The sequence below is a fragment of the Manihot esculenta genome, chromosome 12 (genome assembly GCF_001659605.2).
Source record: "Manihot esculenta cultivar AM560-2 chromosome 12, M.esculenta_v8, whole genome shotgun sequence".
Classification (NCBI taxonomy): domain Eukaryota; kingdom Viridiplantae; phylum Streptophyta; class Magnoliopsida; order Malpighiales; family Euphorbiaceae; genus Manihot; species Manihot esculenta.
The window spans coordinates 20,780,292-20,787,954 of NC_035172.2; the positions used below are offsets into that span (position 1 = coordinate 20,780,292).

Below are 7,663 nucleotides of genomic sequence, written 5' to 3' on the forward strand. Positions count from 1 at the left end.
ATGTTTGATGAGATGGAATGACACAATCTCTTTTTCTTAACCAGACATTTTAACTTTAAATTATAAGTATGAAGTATATTGAAAACTAATAAAAGAACATTTCATCTCTTAATGAATATGCTCAACGAAAACTGATTAATAGAATAACATATTAGAATATGTATCGAAATATTCTAAACTATATTGGTTGGATTTGATTCATCATACTAAAATATAATATATATGATGAAATTTATATGTAAAATTCTTTATGTATTAAGTTTATAATGAATTAATAAGTATATATATGTGAAATTTTAGAATACCTTATACAATATTCTAGTAACATTTATATACCACATTTACATGTACAATAGGAACACATCTCTAGTACCTTCTATCATCCATTCAGGCACGATTAGAGCTTGGAGCTGGTGGCAGTGAGATTGGTATGAAATTAGCACACGCATCCCAAGCCACTGGTGGAGCGTTCTCCGACACCCTCCATACCTTCACCGACTTATCAAGGCTTCCACTGTACAAAAGCCATGAAGTCTCCTGGGAATTTGATTTCTCATCTTTCTCAGCTGCCAAACACTTAATAGGCGCTGTATGTGCATTCAACAATGACAAGCATATATGATAACTTCCCAGTCTTCTCCACACACATATTCCCATATCTGCCGACCCACTAAAGACAAGGCTCCCGGCGGTTACTAGACAAAGAACCGCCAATCTATGGCCTTTTAAAACACCTCCATGGGAGAGGTTGCTCCTTTGCTCCCAGAAGTTAACTAGCCCATCCGATGAGCCGCTGTAGATAATGTTGGCTTCTGGGTTAACTGCCAGTGTAGTAACTGCACATTCTTGTTTCAATAACGTTTGAGAAAAGAAGTGCTTTGTCCAATTCCCTTGTATTTCTCTTTTCCAAACCTTGATGCTTCCATCTGCTGAACCTGTAAAGACCAAGCCATCAGATCCTGCTACAATAGAGTTTACTGCATCATCATGAGCGGTGACAGATTCGAGACATTTCGAGTCTGAAATTCTCCATACTTTGAAAGTCTTGTCCCATGATGTAGAATAAAGAAGAGTCTTGTCTTCGTTTAAGCTAAGACATGAAATTGCATCAAAATGCTTTAGCCAAACAACGTTTCTGTGGCGTCTAACTTCAATGTAACTACTGCGTTTTAATGAGTGCTTAAGATAATCTTTATATTTTGGCAGAGTTCCAACTCGCTTGTGAATGCCTGTATTCTTCGAAGATAACTTCCATATCCTTATCTTCCCATCTTGATGTCCAGTAAAAACTCTGTCATTGGTTATTACAATTGCCTTAACCAATCCACTTTTCGATTTAAACCCAGAAAACGCCTTCAGATTCTTCCATACTCGAACGTTCTTGCTGTCGGAACCCGTGTACAGAAGATCACCGGAAGCGGCCAACGAGTATATATGCCCCTCTTCACGTACCAATGATCTTATAAGCACATTATTAGGAGTTTTATTTTGATCATTATTACAGTTATCTTTATCTTTAGAATCTTCAAAGTCTATATCCACCTGAGATGACCATGGCGACTTTCTAATCGGGGAAGAAGGGAAGTCAATTAAAGAAGAAGAAGCAGAGCCAAAATTGAAGAAAGCGTAATCCGGGGCGCTAGTTCCATTCATGCTTGCATTGGAACTATCACCGTCGAAGTTTCTGCTTATTTGGCCGCGGCCATGACCGTGGCCGGAGACGACGCTTCTCTCCCCGGATAAAAAACGGAAAGCTGCCTCTGTGCCACCCCGTATGGAGCCCTTCATTAAAAGGGACGAGTTTATATTCTGATTAGCTCCAAACAACGTTAGAGAATTAACAATAATAGAATAGACTAAAGATCGCATCTAACGGAAAAGAAGGAATAAAGAGGAAAATCAGGAAGGTAACCGAAAGCAAAGAGAAGAAGAGGAGAGCCAGAGAATGGGAAAGGTGATCATTGAATGTGAACCCAAGATTATACTTTTTTTTTTTTTTTTTTGGTTCTCAGGTTGTTAATTTTTTTTAATTTTTTAAAATTATTATTCGACGAGTTAAGGAAAGTAAGTTATAATGATGTCACGTTGAATAGGGTAATTTAATTTTCGGAAGCTACGATAATGTCCTTATTTTTAATTATTTTCATAATATATTTTAATTTTTTAACATATTAATATAATAATACTATAATAAAATAATATAATTATAAGTTTATTGATAAATAAGTATTATATTTTTTAATTACAGTATTTCTACGATCGCATAAAAACAGTTTAATAAATATTAAATTTAATTTTGTAATATTAAATATTTATATTAATTAATTAATTAATTTATTTTTTAAATTATAAATAATCCAATGATATTATAAAATTACAAAATTAAGCTTAAAATATTTTAATATTATTTTTAATATATTATTATAATAACACCATAATTAAAAATAATATCATTATTAATATATAATTATTCTATTAATATAATTTATTATTCTTAATATATACTAATACTATAAAAGTTAGTATTAAAAAATTTAAAATTATAAAATAATATTATTTTGTAATTAAATCATATACCAAATTATGGTGTTATTTAATTACACTATTATTATATATTAATATATTAAAAATAATAAAATATATGATGAAAAATAATTAAAAATTTTATCTAAATATATCTGATTGAATTATTTTTACATGTCTAATTGCAATTAATCACAATAAAATATTAATTTTATGACATTAAAATTATATAGCATCAATAATTTTTTATTTAAATATTAATAATAAAATATATTAAATATTAATATATTAAAAATTATGAAAATATTTATTATTATAAAAATATAATATAAATAATATTATTAAATTAATATAATATAAATATATTACTATAATATATTAATATTTGAAAAAAAAAAATGTTTTGGTCCGACGCCATTCACACAGGCGCGGAACCAAAATTTAAAATTAAAAAAAAAAATTTAAATGTTTGGCTGACAGAGATTTTTTTACTAATTAACATATATTTTTTTAAAAAAGTATATCTTAAATATACCTTTTACTTGGTTTAAATGCCTTAAATATACTTTTGTTCGTTCGCATGGCTGCATGTGTGCTGTGTGTTTGCTTTTGGTGGTGTTTTAACCTTTCTTGATGCAGGTGGATCGTTTTGGTGAGCTTTGAGATTTTGTCATGAATGTTGTTGCTGTCTCGGCGTTGGTGTTAGACGGTGGGCTTAGTTTCTGTGTGGATTGGTTGTGTGCTTGTGTTTGATTTGGTTTATTGTCTTGTCTAGTTCGATTTTATTTAGTTTGTTTTGGTTTGATTTACTTTCTTTTGAGTCTTTGTCAAGTTTTCATGTCACTTTCTTGTAATTTACCCTCAAGGCATTATAAATATAGTTACTTTGTATGGTAAAAAAAAGGCTTATAACCTCAGAGAATATGGATATGAAATCCCACTAAGTAACACTTTGAAGAACATGAAAAAAAAAAACCCTAAAGGCCTTACCAATTGAACTAATAGACTTGAAAAAGGAAAATTCAGGAGGGTTGCTCTCCTTACTCGGACCAAAAGCCACCATGTCCTGCAGCAAACAAGGAAAAATGACAAACAACAAACATATTCCAGATACTAAGAGAGGGCGTCTGCGATTGGAATGCACTACCGATTTAGAGGCAAATAGCCGCAAAGACTTTTAAGAAAGGCAGAAGTTACCTCCAACGAAAATAAAATATCCTGAAGTGGATCGTCTGTCGACATAGTCTCCTACCCAATTAGCATCCGTCTATCCACTGATACTGAGATGACCATTCTTCTTGAACAACATGCCCATCCCAGCTGTTCCTTTCAGATATCGAATGATCCTCAATGCTGCCTCGATATGGTTTTGTTTTGGATCGTGCATGAACTGACTTACTAAACTCACAGCATACGCCACGTCTGGTCTGGTGTGCAATAAGTAAATAAGCTTTCCTACCAGTCTCTAGTACCTCCCCCTATCCGCTGGTCCTTCTTCTGAATCTTTTTTCAACTCATGATTGACCATTACTGGAGTATCAACCGGCTTGCAGTCTATCATTCCTATTTCGGCTAACAGATCAAGGATGTATTTTCTCTGTGATATCAGGATTCCCTGGTCTGACCTAAGAACTTCAATCTCAAGGAAGTATTTTAACCCCCCAGGTCTTTCATCTCAAATTCTTGGAATAAGTTATCCCTCAGCCGTTTGATCTTGTCCACATCGTCTCCTGTTATAATCATATCATCCATGTATATTATCCAACACGTGATTTTTCTTCCTCATCTCTTCAAGAACAGGGTGTGATCGGAGTTACTCTGCCGATATCCATATTTCTTCATTGCTTAGGTAAATCTCCCAAACCATGCTCTGGGAGACTGTTTCAACCCATACAAGGCTCGCCTTAATCGACACACTTCTCCAATCGTGAATCCTGGTGGAGCATCCATGTAAACTTCCTCTTTCAGATTGCCATGCAGGAAAGTATTCTTCACATCAAATTGGTGAAGTGGACAGTCTTGGTTTGCAGCAAGAGAGAATAGGACCCCATATTGTATCAATTTTTACTACTGGAAAGAACGTTTCGGAGTAGTCGACTCCATAGGTCTGAGTGTATCCTTTTGCTACCAGTTGGGCTTTATATCTATCCACCGTTCCATCCGGCTTATACTTTACCGTAAACACCCATTTGCATCCCACTGGTCATTTTCCCTTGGGTAGCCAGCATTTCTCCCAGATTTTATTTTTCTCAAAGGCATCCATCTCGATCTCCATTACTTCAATCCATCTCTTGTCCTTCTGGGCCTCTATGGCATCTTTTGGTATCAATTCTAAGCAAATATTTTTCTGTAGTGTGATAAACTGAGGTGATAGATTCTCTCCTCTAGTAATATTTGCCATAAGATACTTAGATCTGGCTGCCTCGAATTCTGGATCATATCTCCTAGGTGGAACTCCTCTGTTACTCCGAGGGGGTAGTATATAATGGCCTATTTCAGGAGACTTAAGGGAGATGGGTTCAATAGTAAAGTTATTAGATGAAGGAAAGGGTTCAGATTCATATACCTCAGTGATGTATTCCTCAGGATATTCTATGGTGGCAGGCTCTAATTGTGGCGTTGAGATTGAGGACTGTATTAGATGACTAGTGTCTCCAAGTTCTGATGTAGATTCAAGAAGGGAAAGTGGATGGATAGTCTCTGACTCCCCCCTGAGGATAGCTAAGCCAACTTGGAAGTGGTGGTTCTATTATATTTTCCCCCTCACTACCAATTGGTGAGGAGAAACAAATACTCGTCTTCAAGAAAAGTGCAGTCCATAGAGGTGAAGAGCAGTTTAGAGATTGGGTCAAAACACTGATAGCCCTTTTTATGGACACCATAACCGAGGAACATACACTTAAGAGCACATGGATCAAGTTTAGTGCGATGTGATTTAGGAATGTGAACATAGACCGTGCAACAAAAAATTTTGGATGAAAGGTTTAGATGGGAAGGGATGGTGTGATAAGAAGACAAGGTATGCAATGGAGATTAGAAATTAAGGACTCGAGACGGGAGTCTATTAATGAGGTAAATAGAAGTAACAATTGCTTCGGACCAAAACTTAGAAGGAACTCGGGCTTCAAACAATAAGGCTCGGGTGGTTTCAAGGATGTGCTGATTTTTTCTTTCGGTGACCCCATTTTGCTGTGGGGTATAAGGACAAGTAGTTTGGTGAATGACCCCATTGTCCCAAAAAAAGGTTTAAAGATGATTGTTGACAAATTCCTCCCCATTGTCAGACTGAATGACTTGAATGGTGCTGTGAAATTGGATTTTAATCATGCGAAAAAAGTCACAAAATTTTTCAGCCACTTTGTATTTATGTTTCAACAAGTAGATCCAAGTAACACAAGTGCAATTATCAATAAAAGTAACAAAGTATCTATAATCATGAGAAACAGTTTTCGAGGCAGGCTCCATACATTAGAGTGTATTATTGAGAATGAAGTATCAGATTTATTTGCAGAAATATGATAAGTACTCTTATGACTTTTAATAAGCACACATGAAGAACAAACAGGGATATCAATGGATTTAAATTCAGGAAACAAAGCACGAAGATATTCACTTGAGGAATGGCCAAAGTACCGGTGCCAGAGCCATAACTGTCGGGTTGAAGACCCTTGAGCTAAGTGAGCCGATCCAGTGTTCGAAACTTCCTCCACATAGTACAGTCCATCTTTCTTAAAACCACGGCCCAGTACCGTGTCCGTATGAATATCCTACAAAACACAAAAATGAGGATACAAGAGTACTTTACAATTTAACTACTTGGTGATTTGACTGACAGAGAGTAATTTGTAAGATAAGGAGGGTACATAGAGGCAGTTGAAGACATTTAAAGTGGGGGTTACAGAAATGATACCACCACCGATGACTGGAAATGAGCCACCGGTAGCGTTTAGGATATTGGATTTGGTGGGTGGAGTTCGGGAAACAATATCTGAAAGATCATTGGTCATAGTGTCTGTGGCTCCTGAATCAAATATCCAACCACTAGTACTATGCACATTATTAACGTGGCCAACACAATTATTTAAAGTGGTAGGGATAGAAAGGTCATTTGACTTTTCCAACCCTAAAATACCTATCCTTCACTATTAGTTGAGGCATTTGTGCCTCCTTCTCTTTTGGTTCCACGTAACGCCATTGCAACCTTGAACTCAGTCTGTTGCCAGAGCTTACTTCAGTTTGCCCGATCTGGCCGCTGTCGCAGGCGACCATTTGGTTGCTGTTGGCGGCGACCATTGCTATGTTCACCATGCCCTGTCCCATTCCTTTTTTCTTACGGGCCTTATTCTCCTCCCACCACTTCGAGTATCCTATGATTTTGAAATATTTGTCCCGTGTGTGCTGAGATCCGCCGCAATGGCTGCATTTTAAGCCCGATTTATCATCTTGGAGTGATGACTTGTCTATGTTTGATCGATTTTTTGTCAATAATCTGGCACCCATAAGGTCATGGCCAACTTTCACCGGCGATGGGGAAGGAAGATGGATAGCACGACGCATCTTTTCACTGCGGAGTCCAGAGTAGGCATCATCCAAGGACAATAATGGCTCTTTGTTGAGAATTTCTCGACGGACTGGGTCGAGTTCCGACTGTATCCCGGCCAAAAAAAGATAAAGACGTTCCTCCTGAATTTTCTGGTTCGGATAATGATATGAGTGTCCCCTTTGATTCTGGTTGGTTGTCTTTCATCGATCTTGGCTCAAATGGCCTGGAGATCATTGTATAAATCCTCAAGCATGCTTCCTTGTTGTGTTAACTTGTATGCCTTAGACTGTAACTCATAAATGATTAGTTTGTTACTGCCTGCATTGAACCTGGTTTTGAGGGCATTCCAAAGCCCTTTGCTTGTCTTTGTATTGTAATAGATTTGGACGGAGTTTTTGCTCTACTATCTGGATCATCCATCCTCGGACGATGCTATCATTGGCTTGCCATAGGTGAATGGCTAGATCTGTTTCTGCTGGAGGAGGGGGGATCCCAGTGAAGTGGTTTAATTTTTCTCTCTCTATAATAAACAACTCCATTGTCTTTGCCCAGACGACATAATTGGAGTTGTTCAACTTCACATCGGACAGCGGCTGT

The 7,663-nt window shown here is 36.6% G+C and overlaps 1 pseudogene; it reads right to left on the reverse strand.

Annotated features, from left to right (window-relative positions):
• Positions 1 to 387: 387 nt before the first annotated feature.
• Positions 388 to 7,080, reverse strand: LOC122725271 (annotated as a pseudogene).
• Between the last annotated feature and the right edge of the window lie 583 nt (positions 7,081 to 7,663).